This window comes from Eleutherodactylus coqui, chromosome 1 (assembly GCF_035609145.1).
Source record: "Eleutherodactylus coqui strain aEleCoq1 chromosome 1, aEleCoq1.hap1, whole genome shotgun sequence".
In the NCBI taxonomy this organism is placed as follows: domain Eukaryota; kingdom Metazoa; phylum Chordata; class Amphibia; order Anura; family Eleutherodactylidae; genus Eleutherodactylus; species Eleutherodactylus coqui.
This window is the reverse complement of record NC_089837.1, coordinates 286,713,933-286,740,352: the sequence shown is the minus strand read 5'-3', so window position 1 is coordinate 286,740,352 and position 26,420 is coordinate 286,713,933. Positions and strand designations below refer to the sequence as shown.

The 26,420-nt window shown below is 42.7% G+C and overlaps 1 protein-coding gene across 2 annotated transcripts in view; it reads right to left on the bottom strand.

Annotated features, from left to right (window-relative positions):
- HIVEP3 (HIVEP zinc finger 3) overlaps positions 1-26,420 on the bottom strand; it is a 111,729-nt gene that overhangs the window by 81,812 nt on the left and 3,497 nt on the right. For both annotated transcript variants that reach the window (XM_066572582.1, XM_066572590.1), the window contains exon 2: positions 5,276-5,326. The gene's annotated coding sequence lies outside the window, so the exon portion shown is untranslated. The remainder of the gene's footprint in view (positions 1-5,275; positions 5,327-26,420) is intronic.

Below are 26,420 nucleotides of genomic sequence, written 5' to 3'. Positions count from 1 at the left end.
CCATGTGGAACCAAGGTCTGGGCTCCTACTTCTACGGCTCTGCATCTATTTAGTCCAGCCCTTGTGGATATAGAGTAAGTGCTGCTTGTACACCTTCTTTTTATCGCGCTGTCCACTGCAGGTGGTAATGCCTTCAATGACGTATTCCCAGTGCACACCTGACACTGTGGACCGCGGAGTGCCAAATGCCCGCACAACTTCAGAAATGAAATGCCCCACCTGTCTGGCACCCACAATCATGCCTAGCTTAAACTCCGATAATTCACATAGTCTAGTGATGAGCACGATGGCCAATGCTCAGCCGCACTCGCAGGATAACACCTCACAACTTATACAGGTGTGGGCGTTCCTAAACCGTTACCTAAGGTAACGCCACTTCACAAGCATGTCAGTGTATAAAGGGAATTTGCAGATTTTCATTTTTGCAACTTGCTCTAAATTTGATGTGGATATGAGCCTTTAATGGACACTACCAAACCCCCCAAAAAAGCAAACGCACTTGTTCACTAAAAGCTACTGAAAAATCATCCCACCATGACAATACTGAGCATCTATATAAATACATTTTTAAAAAACCTATAGAAATTCAAGAAAGGTGAATTTAACACCCTAATGATGCACCCTTTTTTTCCCCCATTTTAGTTTTTTTCCTCCCCCCTTTTTAAAAAATCGTAACTCCTTTATTTAACCATCGACATCACTGTATGAGGGCTTGTTTTCTGCGAGACGAGTTGTATCTTTCAATGGTGCTATTAAGGCCTCATGTCCACGGGGAAAATCGGGCCCGCTACGGATTCTACATGTAGAATCTGCAGCGGGTCCCTCCTGCCCCGCGGACATGAGCGCTGAAAATACAAATAAATCAGAATAAACTCACCTCCCATCAGCTCCGTTTCTTCTCTTCGCGGCGGCGTCATCTTCTCTCGTCGCGGCCGGATCTTCATTCTTCGGCTCGGCGGATGTGCATGATGACGTCGGTGACGTGCCCCGCGCATGCGCCGGGCCGAAGCAAAATGATCCGGCCGCGTCGGAGAGAAGATGGCGCGGCGCCGAAGAGAAGAACCGGAGCGTGTAAGTAAAATATGATTTTTGTGTCCCGCGGATCTGGACGGCTTCCATAGGCTTCAATAGAAGCCCGCGGGAGACCCGCATGAAAATGGAGCATGGTCCAGATTTTTTCATGCTCCATTTTTTTTTAAATCACTTTTATTGACGATCCGCGGGTATTTATCTACCCGCGGGTGGTCAATGCATCCCTATGGGGTGCGGATCCGCGCGCGGGAGAAGAGTTAAAATCCGCTGCGGATTTTAATTATTTTCCCCGTGGACATGAGCCCTTAATGTACCATATAATGTACTGAAAAACTTTTAAAAAATTCTAAGTGGAGTAAAATGAAAAAACTCCGCCATCTTTCAGTGCATCTTGTTTCTACGGCGCAAAAACTGGCACAAAAATGACATGATAACTTTATTCTATAGGTCAGTACGATTACTACGATACCAAGCTTGTATAGCTTTCTCTTGTTGTACTACATTTTTTTAAAGACATTTAATTTTTTAGAATTATTTTCTGCCACCATCTTCTGCACACAATGACTTTTTATACTTTTCGACGACGTAGTTGTGCAAGGGCACATTTTTTTTTTAGATGTCCTGTAGTTTACATTAGTACCAACTCGACATACAACTTTTTGATCGCTTTTTATTGCATTTTTTCTGGGAGACAGGGAGACAGAAAAAGTGCATTTCTGGCACTCAAATTTTTTTTTTTCGGAGGATGTTTATCATGCAGGGTAAATAATGCGCTAGTTTGAATCGGACTTTTACGGACGCGGCGATGTATTTTTCTTTTATGATTTAGATTTTTATAAGTATAAAAGTATAAGTATAGATATGGCAAAATGGGGGTAATTTTAACTTTTATTACTTTTTTTTTTTTACACAAATAATAAAACTTTATTGATCTTATTTTGACTTTTTTTTTAGCTACCCTGGGGGACCACAACTAGCGATGCTTTGATCGCTCCTGAAGTATGACACCTGTATGGCCCCTTGCAATCTCGTGCGGGAAATTTTGCTGCCGTAAACTCTGTGTAATTTCTTCATATAGCTGGCTACCCTGTTGCTTTTGACATAAATCTAATAGCACACTGTTCCCATCAGCTCTCTTTGTTCTCCTGTTTCCTTCTATCAGTGTTTAGAGACAGCAGCAGGGAGAAGACTGTCCACAGCAGATCAGAGTGTAAAGAGGGGGAAATGCACCCAATGTATCAAGACTTCACACAGGCTGTAGATAGGCAGCATGGCAGAAGAAGGAGTAAGAATGACACAGGCTGTGGACAAGTGTAGAGAGAAAGCAGAGCACCCACAGCAAACTCTGCAGGGGAAGGGTAATAACACACCCATCAGCATCAAGGAAGAGAAGATCCTCTATGGGCTGTAGGGGAAATCAGCACAGAAAGGAAATTGTGCTGATACACGAGATCTAGTGAAGGTAGCAGCATCCCGGACATGTAGACTTCATATCCTGCGTGTGTTACTGGGAGATACAAACCACATGAGAAAAGTCTGAAACTAGGAGCAGTTTGCAAAGTGCATATCAGTGGGGTATACCAATAAAAGAAGGCATGAGGATTTCAGCTGGAAACTCAAGTTAACCATTAGAATACATTAAGAACAGTTTTGGGGAGAAAGAGTCCGTAGCTTTTAAGCCTCCTGTATACATGTGGCACAAGGCTGTGTGTTTTGTAGGACATTCTGCAGTATTTTAACCATGACAACCGCTGCCACACATCAGCAGTCAGAAGCATCAGACCCGAAGCCAAGTCTTTTCTGCTCTGAGTGCAAGTCCAGCAATTCAGTGCTGAAAAGCTCTACCTCTACCCTACCAATGCAGTGGAGGTTGAGGGACTACCAACGGGTAGAGAAGTTTTCTTGTGATCTATTAGTTGCTACGAGGCTTCTTTTATATCAGGTATAGTAGATCTAAAAATGCAAGAAAAAGTAACAAGTGAACCCCTTGGAATTACCTAGATTTCTGCACTACTTACTAATAAAATGTGGTCTGATTGTTATCTGGGTAACAATTGTAGACAAACAAATCAACCAAACAAAGAACGCACAGACAGTTGTACTAGTCATGTATTTTATGCCCAATGCCTATGGCCGTATTTGCACTACGAGATCCGGAAGGGAGCGTTCACCTCTGGATCCCGCAGCAAATACTCCCCATAGGACATGCTATGGAAAACACTTTTTCATGCCCACGAGTGGAAATCAACTCCGATTTTCCGCTAGCAGGGAAGATTGCAGCATGTCCTATTCCAGTGCGAGCCTTGTCAAATCATCTTTTTCAACCAATTTTTAAGTTGATTTACTTGTGTGCTTTGTTTTATTGCCTTGTTTCATCGGCCAAACTTCTCTTCAGTTTAAGGCCATGCACTACTGCCCTTGTATTTGTCTGTGAGATGTTTTGATACGCATTGGAATTTATTAACTGAATGATAGCAAGACGTCCAGATCCTGAACCAACAGAGTAGCCCCAAACCATGATGCTGCCTCCACCATGCTTCACGGTTAGGATGAGGGTTTGTTTTTGGTTTGCGGTGTTTTTTTTTTTACCTTCCAAGGGCTCATGTCCACGAGCAACACGGATTTACGCCGTGGGAGTGCCGCGATTATAAACAAAAAAGTGCCTGCGAGTGATCATGGAATTCCATGCGGATTTCTGCATCTCAATAAATGCTATATTAATGGAGACCTCCCGCTGCGTAAATCCACATAAATAGAACATGCCATGATTTTTGCCCACTGTGGAAATCCTCTGCAGTATTCCGCATGTGATCATTGGCAGGCAAAAAGCTACTAGGTTCAATAGAACCTAATAGTTGCAGAATTCAGGCGCGTTGTGCTTTTGCGCTAAATAATTCCACTTTTCTTTTACCTTTCCATAGATCATTTTCCCAAAAGCATTGTCGAACATCCAGGTGGTCTAGGTCAAACTTGAAACAGGTCACAATGTATATTTTGGACAGCAGTGACTTCCTTGTTTACGGTTTGTAACTTCTGCCTGACCTCCTGTATGACTTATGAACTTGCTTGTCAGTATTGTCAATGCAGTCAGAGCTCCTTAATGTTTTATGTTCACTGTGATTGAACTGTCTCAAGCCTCCCTGCCTTGCCTTTTAACCTGATTATTACCTTTCATTGTCTCCAGACTGTCACTACTGGCATCCACCAAAGGGACCATGTTCTTGCCGGAGAAGTTAATAGAACAAGCCTCCTAGTGATGTCATGCAAGCGATCGCTCTTCCAGTGGCAATACTTTCTTGCCTAATGGCTTGCACCGACAGTGTAGGACTGTCAGACTTTTCTGTTATTTCAAGGCGTCTGCTCTGCTCCAGCAGGGAACACCTTCCTGGATTTTACAAAACAGACCTTCCATGGTTCTGAATCAGTACTTGTCAGGTATGAACAGCCTGCTGTGCCTTCAGTGTCTGCATCCCATGTGCTATAGTACTCCATCAAGTCTCCTCCTGTGCCCAAGGGATGTAATGGGAGGGGCCCTAAGAGATGAGGTGCTGTTACCTATCTGGCCTTCTTGATGACTTTTCACCTAGGTGGTTGGACAAACTCCTTTTAACTATTTTGACTGTACTCAGCAGAACACTACACTCTCCAGCAAATGAATGGTTAATCCTCCATGCTTTTGGCCCTCACACACGCCCGTACCGGTTTCACCTTATTATGTTCTCTTATTTATACTTTGAGCTCCCCTCACTTAGGGTGTACTTGTCAGGGTTGTCAGAGTTCCTCTGTGTATGTTTCCTGTGATTTCCCTCGCTCGCGTCTCCTTCTTCTGGTTACCTTGCCTATATCCAGATTTCATTAAAATCATTGTCATCTACTGCTCTCTATAGCCTGTCGCTGCTGGCATCCAACCAAGGGACCACATTCTTGTCAGAGAAATTGTGGCATCTCCATTTGTAGGTAATTAAAACTAATGTACACTGTGATCTTTAGCTTCACAGCCTCATTAGCACATCTTCTGAAAGCTGTTTGCATTAAGGCATGATTCACACTAATTAATATTTCTTGAGAAGAACAGATTTGTCAGTAACCAGGCTTTATATGCCCTGATTTAATGGGCAAAGCACCTATGAAACACGCACTTACAATCGCATCTCTTTAATTGAAAGATATTCTGCCATATGAACTGAATCTATAGTATAGTAAAATAAAAGATTAACCAATTAAAAAGAAAAAAATATCTCACCTGTCAGGCTCTCAAAAGGAATTCTTTATCAGCACTACAAAAATCCACCTCCTGGAAAATAAAATTGGGAAAATATTAAGTATCAATAAATATATAGCCTCATCAATATACCGTATATACTATAGTATTAGCCGAATCGAGTATAAGCCGAGTCAACAAGTTTTACCACAAAAAACTGGCAAAACCTATTGACTCGAGTATAAGCCGAGCTATACTCAAGTATATACTAGGTAAAGAAAAAAACGCAATACTCACCTCCCAGTCGGCATCTGTGTCCCCGGCAGTACAGCAAGCTACTTGAGAATTCTCCCCGCTGTCATCTCTCTGCTCGGCTTTACAGTCTCCTGCCGTCAGCGCTCTGTGATTGGATCGAGCGCCAGCCAATCTAAGCCGGAGCTTAGATTAACCAATCACAGGTATTCAGTGATGTCATTCACTGAATGGCTGTGAACAATCGAGCACCGGCTGTGATTGGCTGGCACTCGATCCAATCACAGCGCTTATTTGGTTTAAATAAGTGTTTATTTGGGCGGAAAAGCATGTAACAATAATCAAGCCAGAGGAGCATCACATACAATGGTACAATCAGTACATATACATACTTATTGATGCGCCCACTCACAGTGCTTATTTACAAAGCGCTGACGGCGGTGGAATTCAAAGGGGTCATGACGTACAGTTCTTTGACAGCTGACACCCGTTCGCAACAGCTAAAAGTCCAATCTACCAAAGCAACGCACAAGGTGGGATAAAATTAAAAAAAAATACTCAATGTCAGAATTGCTCTTCTTTGCTGTCTCAGAAAAAATTTTAATGGAAAGAAATCAAGAAGTCATATGTACTTCAAAAGGGTACCAATACAAACAGGACGTCTTGAAAAAACAAGCCTTCACACAACTACGTTGACGGAAAAATAAAAAAGTTTTGGCTGCCAGAAGATGGCAGCAGAAAATAGTTTTTCCCAAGTATATTTTATTTTCTAAAAAATAAAACAAAACAAAAAAACTATATAAACATTTTGTACCATTGCAATCATACTAACCCATAAAATAAAGTTATGTCATTTTTGCTGAGGTGTGTATACCGTAGAAACAAGGACTCCCCAAAAGCAATGGTGGAATTGTGGTTTGTTTTCTATTTCATTCCACCTAGAAATTCTTTAAAGTTTTTCAGTACATTAACTAGCACCATTGAAAAATACATCTCATCTCACAAAAAACAAGCCCTCAGACAGCTAAGCTGATGGATACATAAAAGAGTCATGATTTTTTGAAAGTGGGGAAGAGAAAACAAAAATGCGGGGGAAAAAAAAGTGTTGTGTCCTTAAGGGGTTAAAGGTGCATTTCCATCACAGAAAGCAATGCATATCACTAGGATACGCCATAGCTTGCCGATTGTCAGGGTTCGACTGCCAGGACACCCACTGATCCTGAGAGGGAAGAGGTGATAATCGCATGGCCACCCAATATGCATAGAACCACAGATCACTCACGTTGACCTAAACAAATAGCAATATGCCATCATGTTCTGTGATGTGACTACCCCAATGTAAGTTAATGGGGACAATTTGAAACACATCTGTCAAAACAGTTATGGTTCTGTCATTAAAATATTATCAATGACCTGTTTCACATGAGCGTATCTGTAAATGTCCACATTATGAATCTGCAATTCAGACATTTGATGAAACCTAATGCAATCCGTATCGCATCAGCAAACAAAAAATAATACCGATGAATGCAAATATGGAAGCATCGATATACTTAATGGCATTTTTGGAACTAAAAGAAAAACAATAATTTATAGGCAGCGAATGGTGTAAAGAAATAAGCCATATTCACCTCTTATGCATCCTTCAATCTAGAGCAGGAGCCCTGATCCCCACTGCACCAATCCAAGAAGAAGCTGTGGTGATCACAGACTTCAGCGATGATTTTGGCACGAATGGCACATGAATGCTGAAGCCTGTGCTTAGCTGAGTTGGCATGTGCACAATGCATGGACCATCGTAGCTTTTTCTTGGATCACAGTGGTGAACAGATGGTTACTTAACCATATCAGTATCGCCAAACAACTGTAAATGTGTGGTAGTCCTGAAACATGTATGGAGCACGCTCAGGAGCAGAGTTCGCTATATACCCAGTGGCTACCAACTTTTCTGAAAGCCAACCTACTGCAGCATTATCGGAGGGTGCCAATGGGCTAGCGTGGTAGCCCAGAGTCTACTGGCTGTAAGGCTCCCAGGGCTGCCATACATAGATGCCTATTAAGCAAAGCAACATTAAAAATCGCTATATATGCAATACCGAAGTATTGCAGTATACAATACATGTGATCAAATGACTGCAAGTCTAAGTTCCTCGTGGTGACTACATAAAGATTTTATAAACAGTTTAAAAAATTTAATATTTTCCCTTTTCCCATAAAAAAGTAAACAAAAAAAACACCACCACATATTTGGTACCGTCACGTATGTAAGAGTCCTATAAAAATGATGAAAAAAAAAAAGTACGGAATGCCAGGATTACGATTTATGTTTTTTTGAATTGCAAAATACCAAGTGAGCAAAAAGATAAAAAGATGTATATGCTGCAAAATATAATAAATAAAAACTCCGCTCACTCTGCAAAAAAAAAAAAGAGAAATCCTCACATTGCCCAAATCAATGAAAAAATAAAGTTTTATTTCTGAAAAATAGAAAAACATTGTCAAAAACTATATAAATCTGTAATTGTACTGACCCATAGAACAAAATTCATGTCATTTTTAACTGCACTCTGAATCCTGTAAAAACTAAACCCACCAAAACTGTCACCATTGCATTTTTTTTTCATTTCTTTGCACTTAAAAATGATTAAATTTTTCCGTACATTATACAGTCCCAATAAAAAAATACAACTCATTCCCAAAAACAAGCTCGCATACGGCCATATCAATGAAAAAATTAAAAAGTTATGGCTCTTGGACGGTGGGAACCAAAAAACAAAAATTAAAAAAAAATGATAAATCTCTGTTTCCAAAGTGGTTATGGAGGGGAGCATGCAATATTTCTTTATTTTTACAACATTTCCTGCTCCAAAAATTTCTTGTTCCCTGGAAAACCCCTGTAAAGAGAGGTCAGCACTTGGTCAGTCAGTAGGATTCTTGTGCGGGCTGTGTGTGCACTCCCATAGAGAACAGTGGGAGTGCGCCCCCACAGCCTGCCAGTTGCAGGGTGCAGCGACCACGGCTCACAGAAAATCCAACCTCCATGCTACACAGCGATTTTTAGTCGTATGAGCCTTGCTGCGGCCAAATGTTGCTGTGCAGCCCTAGCCTTATTTCGGTAGTGCACCAAACTATGACGCAGGATAGTTTTTGGTGTGTTTCGTGTGCCGAGAGCTACCAGTGAACTGAAGTATTTCTTCTGAAAATTGCAAGCAATCCCAGACAAAATATGACAAGTACAGCAAGCTGTGTTATAACAAGAAATACACAGAGCAATGGCATTTACAAATCCCCATTCACTGACATGTGGCAGTTGTGTGTATAACACATCGGGTAACACTACAGCCTGAGTGTGGCCATACAGCGAGGAAATGTACCCCATAGCGTTCAGCTGTTCAAGCTTGCATGGATATTGTCGGCAGCATGACGGTTTAGCTCAGGAGTGACAAGTTGTACTAGGTTGCAGCCAATAAAACAGACCCATCCCCTGCCACCCCAAAACTGTCACTCCACATATCCTGTCTGCTGTAGATCATACTTTTCTTAGTCCCACACACTCAGAGAACAGCTCATAATGAGATGGCCGTTGGCTGTCATCCTACTGATCAGAGGCGCATCCAGCTTCCCTGGAAGATGCTTGGAGCTGCTGCTAATCTCAGACAACTGACTCAGGAGATTTCCATTTTTGGAAGGAAAAAGTTTGAGCAGCTTTCACAAGCAAAAAAGTATTAAAGAAAATGGTGAATATTGGAAATAATCACAAATAAAAGCAACACAGTCTTGCTGTGAGGTTATATTGGCAATACAGGCAAGCAGTGACCGGCAATCTTACATTCAGGTGACAATAAAGATATGGAAGGGCTTTTTGGAGTCATGAAGGACGTTTTTCCCCAAAATGATGAACATCAGCTTCTGCCTCACAGGTTTCTTTTGCCAGCCTCTGGGTCAATATTGTGGGATAGCAGGCTGAACTGGATGGACGTACAGTAGGTCCAGAACATCTTCAGGCCCTTTCAAATTTTCTTACATATTATGTTGTGGCCTTGTGCAATTTAAAAAAATATTTGAGTTGTCCCCCATCTTTCTGCACTCAATACCCCATAGTGGCAAAGTGAAAAATTGAATGTTAGATATATTTTTTTATGAAAGCTAACATTTTACATTGACATAAGTATTCACACTCTGTACTTAGTACATAGCTGAAGCACCTTTGGCAGCGATTAAAGCCTCCAGTCTTCTTGGGTATGATACCACAAGGTTGGCACACATGGATTTGGGGATTTTCTGCTATTCTTCTCTACAGATCCTCTTAAGCTATGTCAGGTTAGATGGGGCAGTGTGTGGTTGGCCATTTTCAGGTCTCTCCATAAATGCTCGATTGGGTTCAAGTCAGGGCTCTGGCTGAACCACTCAAGGACATTCACAAAGGTGTCCCTAGGCCCCTCCTGTGTAATCTTGGCTGTGTGCTTAGGGTCATTGTCTTGTTGGAAGGTGAACCTTCTCTTCTGCCTGGTCTGAGGGCCCTTGTGCTCTGGATAAGATTCTCATTAAGAATATCTCTGTACTTTACTCAATTCAGCTTTCCATCAACCCTGACGAGTCTCCCTGTCCCAGCCCCTGCAACCCCTCACTTTCGGGATGGTATTGGGCAGATGATGAGCAGTACCTGGTTTTCTCCGGACATAGTACTTAGAATTGAGGCCCAAAAGTTCAATCATTCTTTCAATAGATGAGACTGTTTCTCACAGTCTGAGAGTCCTTTTAGGCCTCATGTCCACGGGGAAAAGAAGAATTAAAATCCGCAGCGGATTTTAACTCTTCTCCCGCGCGCGGATCCGCACCCCATAGGGATGCATTGACCACCCGCGGGTAGATAAATACCCGCGGATCGTCAATAAAAGTGATTTTAAAAAAAATGGAGCATGAAAAAATCTGGACGATGCTCCATTTTCATGCGGGTCTCCCGCGGGGACGGCTCCCGCGGGCTTCTATTGAAGCCTATGGAAGCCGTCCGGATCCGCGGGACACAAAAATCACATTTTACTTACCCGCTCCGGTTCTTCTCTTTGGCGCCGCGCCATCCTCTCTCAGCCGCGGCCGGATCATTTTGCTTCGGCCCGGCGCATGCGCGGGGCACGTCACCGACGTCATCGTGCACATCCGCCGAGCCGAAGAATGAAGATCCGGCCGCGACGAGAGAAGATGACGCCGCGGCGAAGAGAAGAAACGGAGCGGATGGGAGGTGAGTTTATTGTCATTTATTTGTATTTTCAGCGCTCATGTCCGCGGGGCAGGAGGGACCCGCTGCAGATTCTACATGTAGAATCCGTAGCGGGCCCGATTTTCCCCGTGGACATGAGCCCTTAAAGTACTTTTTGGCAAACTCCAGGATGGCTTTTATGTGTGTGTTACTGATGAGAGGCTTCTTTCTGGCCACTCTGCCATAAAGCCCAGATAGGTGCAGTGCTGCAGTAATGGTTGACCTTCTGGATGTTTCTGCAATCTGCATAAAAGATCTTTGGAACTCATCCAGAGTGACCATGGGGTTCTTGGTCACCTAATTATCAAGGCCCTTCTACCACAAGTACTCTGATTGGTTTGGTCAGCTCTACGAAGAGCCCTGGTTGTTCCAAATTTCTTCCATTTTAAAATTATGGAGGCCACTGTGCTCTTGAGAACTTTCAATATAGCAGAAATGTTTTTGCAGCCTTCTCCAAATCTGTGCCTCCGCACAACATGCACCTCAGAAATATTGCTAAAATACGTCCGTTCCTAACCACAGACACGCTAAAGATACTTGTGGTCGCCCTCATCCACTCCCGGCTTATCTACTGCAACTCGCTACTCATTGGCCTCCCCCGCACTAGACTCGCTCCACTCCAATCCATACTAAATGCAGCAGCTAGTCTCATTTTTCTATCCAGTCGTTACTCAGATGCCTCTGCATTATGCCAGTCACTGCACTGGCTGCCCATCCACTGCAGAACTAAATTTAAACTCCTCAACCTCCCACACAAAGCACTGCATGGCGCTGCACCAGCATACATCGCCTCCCTCCTGTCAGTACACCACCCAGCCTGCTAACACACTCAGACTAAACACCCCTGTAATACGAACCTCACATGCTCGCCTACAGGACTTCACCAGAGCAGCACATATCCTCTGGAACGCTCTACCCCAAGGCATCCAGACAATTCCCGATGCACGAAATTTCAGATGTGCCTTAAAAACGCACCTCTTCAGGGAAGCATACCAAATCTCCTGACCTAGTCCCCTACCCCTCCTTATGGTGCCCCACCCCGCTTGCCTTCTAATAATTGAACTGCACATGAAATTTCCTATTGCCTGTGTTCCCCACCCCCTGCACCTCCTGTACCACCCCCAACCCATTTGTGTCTAACCCAATGTACCTCACATTGTAATTGTTGTATTGTTTTGCATTTATCCATGCCTGAAAGTGCTGCAGAATAAGTTGGCGCTATACAAATAAAGATTATTATTATTAATCCTGTCTGAGCTCTACAGGCAGTTCTTCCCTCTTAATGGCTTCGTTTTGGCACTGATATGCATTGTGAGCTGCAAGACCCTAAAGAGACAGGTGTGCGTCTTTTAAAATCACATCCAATCAACTGAATTTACAACAAGTGGACTCCAAATTAGGTGTAAAAATTTCTCAAAGATGATCAAGAGAAATGAGAGGCCCCAAAGCTAAAATTTCAAGTGTCATACCAAAGAGCCCAAATACTTATGTCAATCCAAAATGTGAGTTTTTCATTTTTAAGAAAATTTACAAAGATTTCAAAAATTCTGTTTTCACTTTGTCAGTATGGGGTATTGAGTGCAGAATGTTGGGGAGAAATTTGAAAGTTTTTTTTTTTAATTTGTCTAAGGCCACAATATAACAAAAATGCAAACAAGTGAAAGCGTCTGCAGACTTTCTGGACCCACTGTATGTCTTTTTTCAGCTTTACAAACTGCTGTCATGTTAAATTCCTTCACTCAAAACAAGCATTTGTTTCAATACCCAAATTTTTTTTCATTTACTGTTTTGTTGCCCTATAAGGAGCTTATCTGAAGTATTTCTATGCTAAACATATTCTACTATGGCTTAAATAAATGATAATTAAAGGACATGTCATATTTCAAGGGGTTGTCCCATCAAAACTAACCCTGTCCATATTTGTGTAGATGAACGTCAAAAAATAAAATCCCCACTCTATAACCAGTACTGATGGCAGACTCAGGCGGTCCTTGTATCACACAGATAGCCATACATCTGAGTGGCTGCCATGTATGCCCATCTACTAGCTTGTGTTAGGCCGGGCTCACACAACCATAAGCGTAAAATGCTGAGGAGGTCCTACAGCATTTCACAGCCTTGAAGCTGTCCGAGAGCCTGCATAATGCCGTGTGTGGCAGCAAAATTGTACAGCACATCATCGCGTAGTCACTCACACTGTCATGCGCGGTACACCTTTTTTTTGTTCTTGCTAATATTTCCTGCGCCATCGCTTGGCGTGTATACACACCGCCCACGTGCAATGTATCAAGAACAATGGGCTCTATCTCACGTGTATATGCGGCAAAATAGATTATGTTGCATTCTTTCTTTTTTGCGGTCGAGTATTACGCAATTCTGAGACATTGATGTAATAGGTTCTATTGAAACTAATGGCTCAGTCCTCTCATGCGGGATTCTACTGCAGATTTACGCCGTGGGAAAAAAATTGCAGCATGTTCTATTTTACACGTTTTTCCGCGATCACCAGCAGGGATCTTTTTGTTTACCCCGTGGGATTCCCGCAGTGTAAAACCACAGTCATATCCTGCTCCGCTCGTGGGCAGGAGGCCTTAGTCTCATCATTTCTGTAATATACTTAAAATTAAAATTTTAAGTGGCTGCCTTTAGTAGTACAGAGCTTCCTTAGTAACAAGGCCACAGTGATGTTTCCATAGCAACAGGGGGAGAGGTCAGCTTCACAGGCAACTCCTCTACACTTAAAAGCTGCAGGCTGACAGATCTGCAGACACTGTGATAATGATCTCCAAAGTCTCTGCTTCTCCTGCTGCTACAGTGTGTTTGTGAGTGTGTTTACACATAATAGTTGGTTTACTAACAATTTGACCAGAATGTCTCTGAATCATATAGGGAAAGCAGAGGGTGGGCATTCAGATACTGCCTACCTACTGATTGGACCCCAGACTGTGCAATGCAGCATGGGAAGTAGGGACAAGGAGTGAATTACTGGCCGATTTCTGCGCTTTCTACACATTCCCTCTGCAGAATAGCAGAAAAATGTTGAAATTCTGAACCGACAGTCATGAAACAGGGTGTAAATAGCAGTAAACGAGTGAGTATGGAGAACTTGCTATATTTTAGAAAACTTGTTGAAAACTCAGATACACTTTAATTGCTCTTTTTTTTAGTGTTGGCAACTTCAAGACTATTTTTTGTGTTGAAAAGTGTCAGTTTAATTCGTACTATTATTTGTAAAAGTTTATTTTTGCAGTAAATTTGAACTCACTGGTTGCACTGCCAGAAGTAGCAGCTTATTTCCTAGGGACTGAGACTTGATTTAAAAAGTGTTTCCAGGAATTTGACCAAAGACTAGGTTTCTTCTGGAATAATAAAATTCTACACTTATTGGTGAAAATCCAGTGCCTTACCTTTCTTTCTATGCAGTTATGTCTCAGATTTAAAGTCAAACACCCAAGTACTAGTAAGAGCTAGCAAGTGATGTCACTACTGAGCTACACTTTCCTGCATTCCTTATAAACTAGAATCATGGTGAAGGCTGTGGTCTCCGAGAGGTAATACCACATCTTGTATCCCATTTTATAGCTATATCCCTACTGCACGGTGAGAGACACGAGAGGGCGATCGTTCCCTTATGTTGACCGTGCATAAAATATAGCTGTCAACTTTCTCTTACAACTCTGCCATAAACATGCACAGACTAGCTGAACATTCATATTTACTTTAATCTTAATAAACATGCAAATCCTTTAAGGACGTTATAATGCCAAACATGACAAAAACAACCATATTAAAACTCAATTCTAATAAAAAGGCGCTGCACCTCTGCTGTCAGAAGACATGAACACCGTGGGGGAAAGACCTGAACATTCACGTGTGAGAAGAAAACATTTGCCAAATAGCACAACTTCAGTTTCTATTCATTCCTTCGAAATTGTGTTCTCTAAGCTACATTATGGCACTAATTGGAAAATAATTTGTCTTGAGAGCCTCTATAGAGGATTGTTGGAATGGAGGGATGGCTTGAAGGTGAACAAAGAATGACACTTTGTACAGATGTTGAAATTAAAATATTAGGTACAACATGCAGGTACAACATGCTTGCTTTGGAGGTTAGACACCACAATAAAGGTTCAACACTTACCTAAAATACAATATATTTCTAACAGTAATTGCTCATACACGAATTCCCTCCAAATCTGAGAGACTCTTTGCAATGACTATCTATGAACCACTAGTGGTGAAACAGTCACAATATTCCAAAGTCAATGTCACCACTCACACAAAAGTTCTAAAACTAAAAGCATTTCACTAAACATTGTACTAGAGACCATACTAAACTTTCAAAAGGGAATTCAGAAGAAAATTAAGAAAGGTTTGGTGGTGTGAAGCAGTTTTTTGTCAGTTTTTTTATCTTTACAAAGATTATACACTTAGTAAACAAGAGACATGTATTAACCCTTTCCAATCCAATTTGTATCCTGGTTTTCCTAGGGGGCTTACTCTTTTTCAGCTGTTATACAATGGCGCTATATGCTGGCTAAAGCCAGTACTGCATGAGGTGACACGTTGGATAGGCTCCGACAGCAAAGAGGCTGGCAATATACAGTAAGAGAACCACAACGGGCGTCTTCCAACATCGGAGCTGTGCAGCCTTAAATCATAATGTCTTTAGACGTCAGACAGTGGATTGGAAAGGGTTAAAGGAAATTGGTCTCCATCATTATACTGCTGTCTCTGAGAGTAAGAGAACAGTGACAAGCACGCCGATTGCAGCAATGTATTAGGCTAACTTCACACAGGCAATGGCGATATTAGGCCGCGAATCCCAAAACCATATCACGCTCACAATTCATGTGAAATCCCCAGAGATACAAGGCATTTTCATGGTAAAACAGCCTTGGATCACTTCGGGGATGCATTGATCCTCTGGCGCGGTTGTCAACTGCTGCAGAGGATCGAGGTATTTCTCCCACTGCTTTCAATGGGAGACATTGCAGAGCATGCACCTAGCACGTGGTGAAGACAGTGGGGCTGCGATGCGAGAGCACGCAAGAGAGAACGTGCCGCAGGGAATTATTGCTTGGATGTATGATCCCATTCAAAAAAATGGGGTTCATATTTATGCGCCTCGCAATGCACAAATCTTGCGTGATTTTAGCGCCTGTGTGAAGGCAGCCTTAAGCTCCGTTTTCACAGACCGATAAGTCATTTGCACAAGCAAACAATTTATTCGGGCAGATAAATAACTGAAATCTTGTTTGATGATCATTCAGTCGTTCACATTGACTCTAACAGTGAATAAGAATGACTGAACGAGCAAATAATCATTTGTATTCCTACATAAAATGAACAAAATGATAAGCGAACAAGTTATAGTTCGCCGTTCAATCATTGGCAATGTTTACATTGAACAATTATCGTTCACATTTGCACAATCCATTATTTGACCGATAATCGTTCCGTATAAAAGGGCCTTTCTGGATTTGTGAAGTATTTTGTCAGAAATGTACATGTTATCAGTAACCCAGAGGACTACAGGAAGTATTCTGGATATTCAGGAGCTAGTCTAGACCGCCTACCCTAATGGCCAGCCATTGATTGACAGCTGTCTCATTATGCACAGTAATAGGCAATCAGTGTCCTGCAAGAGTTGCTGTTTGTAACTGTGGCATGTTCACATTATCTGAAGCTCGTCCATCCTTAAACTGCTTGCAGTATATCTTACCCTCGCAGAGAAGATGCACGGAGCATGCACAACTGTTGCGGCGATTCTGGGATTGCTTCCTTTCTAGTGTTCTGGTACATGTTTTGTGTGTGTTTCCCCATCTTCTGGCTCTGGTGGGAGTGGTATTAGGTGAGACATGCTTAGTCTCACCAGTGTATTTGTCAGGGCTATTTAACCTGGCCTTGTGCTTGGCTTCAGTGATGTTTAATTTCAGTCTTTCTCTGGCTGTGGTGGACATCAGAGCTTGGAACTGGATCTCCTGTTTGCAAAGTTAAGTACAGCGGTTATTATCTTTTACATCTTGTTTGCTGTGATTTTCTACTATCCCACGTAGAGTCAGCTAGTGGCCTAGGTACGTGGCCAGGTTCGCCCTTCTCAGGGTGGGTTACCTGCATATAGGCAGGTACCTTCCCTGGGTTAGGTTATTTACAGACAGTGTTTTCCTTGTTGCGGTTGTCTGTATTGTTCACCACTGTTTGGTGTACATTTAAGTGAGTATTTTATGTTATGGAACCAGCGCATCTGGTCTGGTCATGACAACAACTAAGCAAATGCCACCTGGATGTATTGTTCCTCAAATTAAAGTGGATCAGTCACTAGACTATGTAAGGGCAGTACAGTATGGGACAGGTTCAACCTATTAGCTAAAATGACACCATTATTACTGTGCTGATTGGCTAGTAGGAGAAATTAAAGAATAGGGAGTATTCTGTTCAAACTTCCCACACTTCAATCAAAGAATATGATAACTGATAAATGATGGATTGTAATTAGTACCAGATGAAAAAAAAACTGAGAATTTTGGGCATATTTATCAAACCTCTTTTTAGAAAATTGCTGAGTAAGGCGGAAAAAGGTCTAAAAGTCCCAAATTTTTGTGCAACCAGGACTTTCATAAAAATGTACAACTTTTTTTAACGATTTCTGCCACACAGGACATAATACATTCTTCTCCCCCTATTCATCTGAAAACACAGGTTGACATTGATGGAGGGGTGGGAGTCTGGACCCAACAATGACTGAATTGTACGTAATAGTCCCAGATTAGAAAAGTCTGTCAATATTAATTCATTACTGCTCCATTGAATTTGATGATGACCCAGGTACTCTGGTTTTCTCCTACACTCAAACAACATATTGATGGGCTAATTGGCTCCTGTTTACATGGCCCGATAGTCCTTTGGTTTTTAGTTCTACTAGAAACCAAGCAAGTTTGACAGATGAGTGATTTCTCGCTCACTGCTCCGTCAGCAGCCACGTGTACACGGGGCGATTATCACCCGAACTCGACTTTACGGTGTGACACAACTTATGCACAGACTATTACAATTCACTGTACTATTGATTAATAATTTGCTATCCATAGATATGATTTTGTATGTGAGTATATGCATTATTCTTACTGATGCATATAGAATCTATTGGAGAGGAAAATCATGGCCTTTTTCAATATTTGTTGTATTACAGAGGTATTCTGAGGCACCATATGGTGACACATGGAGTACCTATGATTCTGTAATAAACAGCTCCAGAGACTGCACGCCGCTGCTCACTTCCTGTACATAGGGCTTTACAATGTGGAGTGCAGGTCCTGCAGCAAATGACAGGGACACTAGATCACTAATACATTGTGGGTCCCTCTTCTTCTACCACTTTAGCAGTATACTTATATCTATTCCCTGTGTAAAGAACAAAGGCAAAGAAGGAATTTTAGACTAAACCTCCACTGACTTGCATCAGGTCACATAGAATAATAGCTTAGGGTAGTCTTATTACCCATCCCAAAGCCTTACATAAAGTAGTTCTATATCATTCTAGCTTACCTTTTTATCAGACATAAAAGTTTTTTACCCATTCATCTAGATACCAGGATCCTGCCACACTGGTAGGGAAGTAGAAGGCTGATAGCGCTGGTAGCTTCCTGGTCACATCCAAGACTGGTTAGTACACCCTCTCCTGCAGGAACACTACACCCCGACCTCCACTATCTAGCTGTACTCTGGTCATCTGCAGAACCACAGGAGGAAAGACTCCAGAGCACCATATATATATATATATATATATATATATATATATATATATATATATATATATATATATATATATATATATATATATAGTGTGTGTGTGTGTGTGCTGCTGCTGCATGAGGATGCTCGCCATTCATACTGAGGATTAATTGCATTCACATCTATAGTACACAGTGGGAATGAGATTAGCTTCTACACCTGCTCATAGTACCTCAAAAAGGTTAACTTATCCCACAATGGATAGATTCAGATTTGGAACATGTGACACCATTACTCTTTGAACATTCATCCAAATTGTTTCCAGAAATAAAAAAATATCATGAGATAGCACATGTTGCGCTATTTTGTGCTGCGCAGTTGTGTTCAAATACTAAAGAGCAGTTAGCAATTCAGGTCTGTGCCGTCAGAAATTGATCACCAAACCATGTAGTCAGGTATAAGTATAGGGATATACACTTATTGTCAAAAAACTAGTTTAATTCACTGACTGGACTACTAATAAAATATAACTTTTAATATTTACCATTAAAACCAAATACTAAACAAACAAACATCAAAATATAGATACATGCCATGAGTGGATAAAGGGGTAGAGAAGAAGTTTGTGAAAACCACAAGAAATTGATTATTCTATTCTACCTCACTCACTAAATTGGTGAAGTGAAGAGCAGTAAATTCTATTTTGGGGCTAAAAATAGAATTTACTGCTCACCTCTCTAGCACCCATGCGTGGGTGCGAGCAGTAGTCTAATCGAACCAACGTTTCCCAAAATTCATCTGATTGACCATTCGTCTATCAGTAACTTGAATGACACACATTATAATAATCCCTGACTTCACCAATTTAGTGAGTGAGGTAGAATAGAATAATTAATTTCTTGTGGTTTTCACAAACTTCTTCTCTACCTTTTATCCATTATGACATGTATCTATATTTTGATGTTTGTTTGTTTAGTATTTGGTTTTAATGGTAAATATTAAAAGTTATATTTTATTAGTAGTCCAGTCAGTGAATTAAACTAGTCTCCCCTTGGACTACTCTTGCCTTAGTAAACTATTGTCAAAAAACTGAAGCACCTAGGAGTTGTCGGAATCAAATGAAACTTTCTCTGTGTGATTGTGAGTGATTACAATATCAGAGCAAAAGGTTCATCCATTGTGGAAAACTGACCTAAAGGGAGGCTTTAGTATCCTACTGTACCACCGTTAGCTTAGATGCAAGATGTGATACGGCGGGCATGGAGACTCTAGTATCCTGTTGTACTGTCTCTAGCTTAGATATAAGATGTGATACGGGTGGGTATGGAGGCCTACAGGTTCTAATGGCGATAAACATGTCAACGGGGCAGGCCACGGAAACATGGCAATGTTGTGGAGGCATTCTTGTGACTCCCCTATGTGTGCAGCTGAGCATTATCCTGCTGGAAAATGCCTCTTGGAAGCCTGGCCATGAGAGGAACATATCGCTGATCTGTCATTGACCCTCCCCCCCAGACCATCACACCAGCAGGGGCAGTGTGCCACAGAGCTAAGGCAGAATGAAGGTGCTCACCCCTAGGTCTCCACACATGAACACAACAGTCATCAGTGCCTAAAATAAATCTGGATTACTGGCTGAAGACAACCCGATTCCTGGCCGTAGTGGTCTAGTTTCATTGTTCACATCACTGCAGACAGAGAGGATGATTGGTGGGTGTCAAAGGCAGTGCATGTAGTGGGCACCGTGATACCAAATGTACCAAGCGCCCATAAATGGTTCCACCAGAGGTCTGTAGCGATGGTTCCACCTGTCTCTGGATGGCGGACAATGAAACGGTTGAAGCTGCTGATACATGTCGTATAATCAGACGATCTTCTCTACTGGTGGTCTGTCGAGGATGTCCTGAGCCCGGTCACCTTGTGTGCGTGCTCTCACACATCCCCTAGCTCCAACACCACCTAAGGCTGGGTTGATACGGAGACCAATTTGCAGTGGTGTGTCCACAGCGGGCATTCCGTTGCAGATCAGCCGTGGAAAGCCTGCCTCCAAACCTGCACCATTTGGTGTGGATTTTATTGTGCATGTCTGTGCAGGATTCAAGAGGTGAATTCCACACTGTATATCAATTTCCATAGACTTTTGTGTGGATTATTTTCACAGCTTGCAGACGAGATTTTCAAAATCCCATGTACTTTGCTGCTGTAAATGCTGCTGAATTTCTGTGCGGAGGGTCCGCGCAAAAATTCTATGGCAAATCCGCCTGTCTCTCCCAGCCCCAACAGATCAGGTCAAAACAGCCCAGGTGGAGGGCAATTAGTTGATACGACCATCCAGTTTCTTGCATTCCAATAATGCGCCTTCTCTTAAACTCTGTTACCTGGGCGAAATCTCTCCCATAGTGTTGTGAAGGCGTCTAGTGGTCAGCAAGCTCTGTACAAGCTGAGAAAGAGGTCCACTGCACACAAGTAGCATCTGAGGGCCTTTTTATTAGCCAAGGGTAGAACCACTTTTACAGCCTCAGGTGGCAAGACCAAGCATCTAATCATGCGACAACTCTAATTGCATATCTGCCTGAGATGTAACTGCATGCCGAGTTTTGCAGCAAAATGACAACTTCTTCTAGATGCTTGATTGTACATAGTGGAGTATTAAGAGAAACATGCTTGTGGCTAACAAGCCCCAACTGTTGAAGATGCCCAGACGCGACAGCCATGCACAAGCCTCCAGATGGAGAATATAAAGTGGTCACATGTCTGACCAAACACCAGCACTGGAGGCATTCTGCCTTCCTTTCACCCACAAGGTCTGTCACTCAGTAGTCCAGGATCCTGTGACTGGAGCTTGGTACTAGTTTTGCAGCAACATATCTCTAATTCCTACCTTGCTGCATAGATTTGCTCTTCCAGACTCTAGGAAAAGGATGACAACTGCGGTGGGAATTGTAATGGCAGTCATATTGATTGTTGCTATCATTGTTATGCACTTTCATTTTCTTTATGCCAACTCTTGGCTACCATGCATTTACATCAATATTTTGAGGGGGGGGGGGGGAATCACAGATTTTATTGCTGAGTGACCAACTTATTTTGCGGCTGAATGGACAGGCAAACAAATTCCAATTTTTTTTGTTTTGTTTTTTCAGCCCTCACCATACTGTATAAATGATGTTTCCAGCAATATCAAATTACAGCGATACAATTACAGCAATAGCAAATTTGTAGGCTGCGGTCACACGGGTGTACATCCCGTGGAAATCTCACGGAATGACTGCAGCGGGACCGCACGGAAATACCGCGAGATTTCTGCGGCAGAAATACAGCTTTAAAACTCATGTTGTTCGGCGCAGGTTTTGAAGCAGCTTCGCTGTGCGCATTCTGGTGCGGTCATCTCTCCCCCTAGAAAGGAGAGATGGCCGCAGCAGAGACGGCGATAAAATTGACATGCCGCGGCCTTGAATTCCACGTGGCACGTCAGTTTCATCGTGGCATGGCTGCAATGGCTTCTCCACAGCATGTGATGGGTGAGAGTTTTCTTTGCTCCTGACCATTTCAGCAGGTGCTCGGTTGTCAGACAGCTGAGCCCTGGCTCTTCCCAACATGGGACTCCAGTGCTTCACACAAGCATATGCGTTTTTGCGCTATGTATGAGACTTTTTTGCGTGCATATCGGCATATTTTACTGTACTTTTTGCACATGAAGGCATGTTCATTTGTGCGCGGCAGACAAACACTCCCCGATTTAAATAGCTATTTAGCCTAATGTGTTATTTTTGTCATAAAATAGTGCATGGTTTCAAGCATCCTCTTGCATATTGAACGTGCATTTGCACACCTCCCATAGACTTCTATAGGGGACCTTGGTACAGAAATGTGCACAAAAAGAGCAAGTTTTATTTTTTTGCGTGTGTGAAAAGGAAATGTAAATAAACCCATTAAAATGAATGAATTCTATTCTCTGTGTATTGCACGCACACATTTTGCGCGCGCAAATACGCCCATGTGAAGCCGCCGTTAGACATAGACTAGGCTGCCATAAAAACAAGGTGACCAAGGCCTCTTAATGACACATACAAATGGTCACTAGGGGGTTAATAAATGTAGCACATTTTAGGACTTCTCCTAACCAAACCCTCTTTTGTGGGCAATTTTTAAATCTATAGAGGTTAGAGTATAAATACCAAAAACAAAATACATTTGGCACATAAAGTTGTACTCCAGTTTCTTTTATATTCTTTTTCCAAATCCGAGTTCTGAGGAACAGTAAGAACAGTCTGATAGAGACTTCTAATATTAGAAGGTCAGATGTCTGTTTTGGAAAACTCCTCTATAGATTGCATTTCCCCAAAAACATTTGCAGTCAGCTGATATTCCCCACAGCTCTGCTATTAGATCACTTCTGTGGTTTAAGGTGTTGTCCCCGCTGCTGGTGGCCCCTTTGAAGTGAATGGAGTAGAGGGTGCATGTGCCACCATCGTTGCCAGAACTTCGGGTTGCACTGGAGACAAAATCTTGGGATTGGAAAGAAGTAAAGAGGCTTGTGTCCAATGGGAACATTGGGCATGGTGAAATGTAATGGGGCTGATCCCTGTTTCTACCAACATCTGCCGCAGAGTGAAGGATGAGAAGCCACCAGCCACATTAGCTGATCACCTGATCCTGGTACAGAGGGAACAGAGACTGTATGGAGGTACAGAGAATATCTGGGGCTCAGTCCTACAGAACTGTACTCTGCGAGTCGTCCCTAGAAGCAATGGTTTCCAGGTACGAAACTGCATCCCATGGTCTTGGCACAATTTTAATTTTTTTAATTCTTACAGAATTGCAGAGAACACCTATGTAATACCTCCCTGTGTACGAGACGCAGCGGTCTACAATGCACATACGCCGTATGAATCCAGGGGATTTCATTTGTTCATCTCATGTATTTTCTACTTCTAAACTAGCCCCTTTTTCCAGCAAGGTAGGGGAGAAAACCAGCAATCCCAGCTGAGAACTTGTAGGGAACATATGTGCATGCGACCATTACTCCACACGTAGACAGAAGTCACACTTTGTGCTGAGGCAGCACCACGGTGAAACCACGTTACTGAGAGTAAAAACCTTAGGCAGAGAATGGGTTAAAATACAAAAAGAAGCCATATTTACTAATCACATGCCTCTCACACTAGCATTTTTGCGCCACACAATCACACGCAGCATTGCGATTTTTCCCGTTTTATTATGTATACCACGCATAAATCGTCCTTTGAAATAAATGGGGTGCCTAAAAAATGCTGTAATTCTGCAATTACACATGCAATACTACGATTTTTTACGTGGGTTGCTATGATGATGTGACATTATCAGCTTGCTTGTCTGTGTATTTTTGCAAGTGCGCATAAAAACGCAGCTCAGCACGCAGTAAAACACCTTTCTTCATACGGTCGTGTGAGAGTAGCCTATCAGCTATGTGCCAATCATGGCAGTTTCACAACTGAAGCCAATGAGTGGTTGATTGGTCGTGCGACCATGCAGCTTTTTCTATGATCAGGGCTCGTGTGTTGAACTGGAGGGAAGGGAGATCGCATATCCGACCAGGGAGCAGGCTTATTTTTTTTTACTCATTCCACATATTTTCTTATCTCAGCAGATCCCTTTAAGGGCTTATTCATGCAAGCCGATATATGCGACCAACTGATGCATTGGATTCCAATGCATCAATTCAGATGGTCAATTTTCTGGTATGAAAAAACGGCCGGCCCAAAAACATAGCGCATACGGTGCACATTCCATCTGGCTGTTTTTACGCTGGTCAGAAAAGATAGGTCTGGACTAGAGATGAGCGAGCATACTCGGTAAGGCGATATACTCGAGAGAGCCTCACCTTTTTCGAGTACCTGCTGGCTTGGCCCTGATTCGGGGGGCTGCGGGGGTGAGCGGGGTCTTGCAGAGGGGAATCGGGAAGGAGAGAGAGAGGGATCTCTCTCACTCTCCTTACCGCTCCCCCTCGCTGCCCCACGTCGCCCCCGACCCCCTCGAATCTTCAGGGACGAGCTAGCAGGTACTCAAAAAAGGCAATGCTCTCTCGAGTATATCGCCTTACCAAGTATGCTCGCTCATCTCTAGTCCAGACCTATCTTTTCGTCCGGAATAAGCTGGCCATTCCCATAGACTCCTATGAGAGCCTATGAGAGCTGATGGGAAGGGGAGTTTAGCAGTGTCTCTGCTAAATTCCCTCCCCTCTCTGCCCCTTGCCGGCTGTCTGCAATGGGAGGGGGCGGGAGATTAGCACACTCTCTCCTGCCCCATCCTGCCCCTTCCTTTGCAGACAGCCGGCAAGAGGGAGGAGGTAGTTTAGTGGAGCTAAATTCTCCCCCCAGTCCGACGGTATCCTGGGTGCAGCGTATACTTGCCGCACCCAAGCCATCTGAACTGACGCATAAACGGGAGATGGTCACCACTGCCTCTCGCTCTTGCGATTTTTGGCCGCACTGTGGCACACTGTAAATTGCAGCGCCCATGTGAAGGAGACCATAGGCTGTATTTATACGGCCAAGCTCGTGTAAAAGAAAAAAAAAGTGATATTTACCGCGAGTGTGATGCGATTTGCTAGAAAATTTTATTACGGAACATGAGCCTTTTATGCAAGTTAAAATGGCATTTTTTTTTTTAAATAGGAAAATTTTAAAAATTGCATTTGCATGTACATGAGGGGGTGATGCGATTTTTAACTTCCCCTTAGGAAACATTGGGCAAATTTTCTGCAAAATCACTGAAAAATCAAACACGACACGATTTTCCTATCCCGGCATTGCTGTAAGAACATCATCACACATGTAAATAGGCCCATTTAATATAATGAGCTCTATTTCTGTGCAAGTTTTGTCTCGCAAGGCAAACATTTTCACAGGAAACTTGCCCGTGTAAATACAGCCTCGTAGTAGATGCTTCATCACAGTAATCTTCTGGAAGACATAAGAAGGGTTTCCAGCTGTGTTTCCGCCTTACTGAATTCAGTTGGGTTAGGGGACCCCCACCAGAATGCCAAGAATAGAGCGTGCTGAGGTTTGGGGAAAAAAGCAAGATTGAGGACCAGCAAAAACCAAAGCAGCAGGTCATGTACCCCATTACTATAAGCTGGTAGTCAATTCCAGGCGAGATGGTCTGTGCCAGGCTAACTGCACACGGGCAAGAGTGAGATCGCGCATTTTACCTGCAGTTGTGAGGCAATTTTCAGGCAAAAACTCTTTGCATCGCTTCTGTGAAATTGCAATCTTCTCACGTTTCACACGTGATAGAGGATCAGAAGTGGTTTCTATTGCTTTCAATGGGAAACCTTGCGTCCCACTTCCATGCACATTGCACGGCCTGTATTTAAGGTCCAATTGAAATTAATGGGCGATGTGTTCCGAGGAACGTGGAAAAATAGAACACATCACAATTCTTTTCCTTGTAGCATCGCTGTGAGGGATAACATCGCTTATGTGTACGCAAAGAATGCAGTTGATAATCGTGAGAGTTTTGTGCGTCTCGCAACGCCCAACACTCATGTGAGATTCTCGCCTTAAGAGAGAAGATTTTCACACGTAGTCTGGGTCCCCATCACAACCCGTGTGGAAGATCAGCTCTACCCTGCGTGAGTTGTAATAAAAGGGAGGATCAGGCAGGAAGCATTCTCTAAGGATGTGTTAGGGAATGTGTGTCGCGGACCACCCCGCCAAGATCTGACCCGCTTTTACTACAAATAAAAAAGAAATACACAGAATAGTGCTCAAAGTAGTAACAATCCTATGCAAGCATCCGTTCCAAATGCTGCAGTTACAAAACCTTACATTTGTCAATAAAAGCAGTTAGAAAACAATAGCCAGCTGAACAAAAGGAGGACGGCAGCGGGCACAAGTGTACGTTGGCATAGGAGAAGCTAGACTTCTATCTTGGTTCAGGATCTGGGGTACATTACATGGA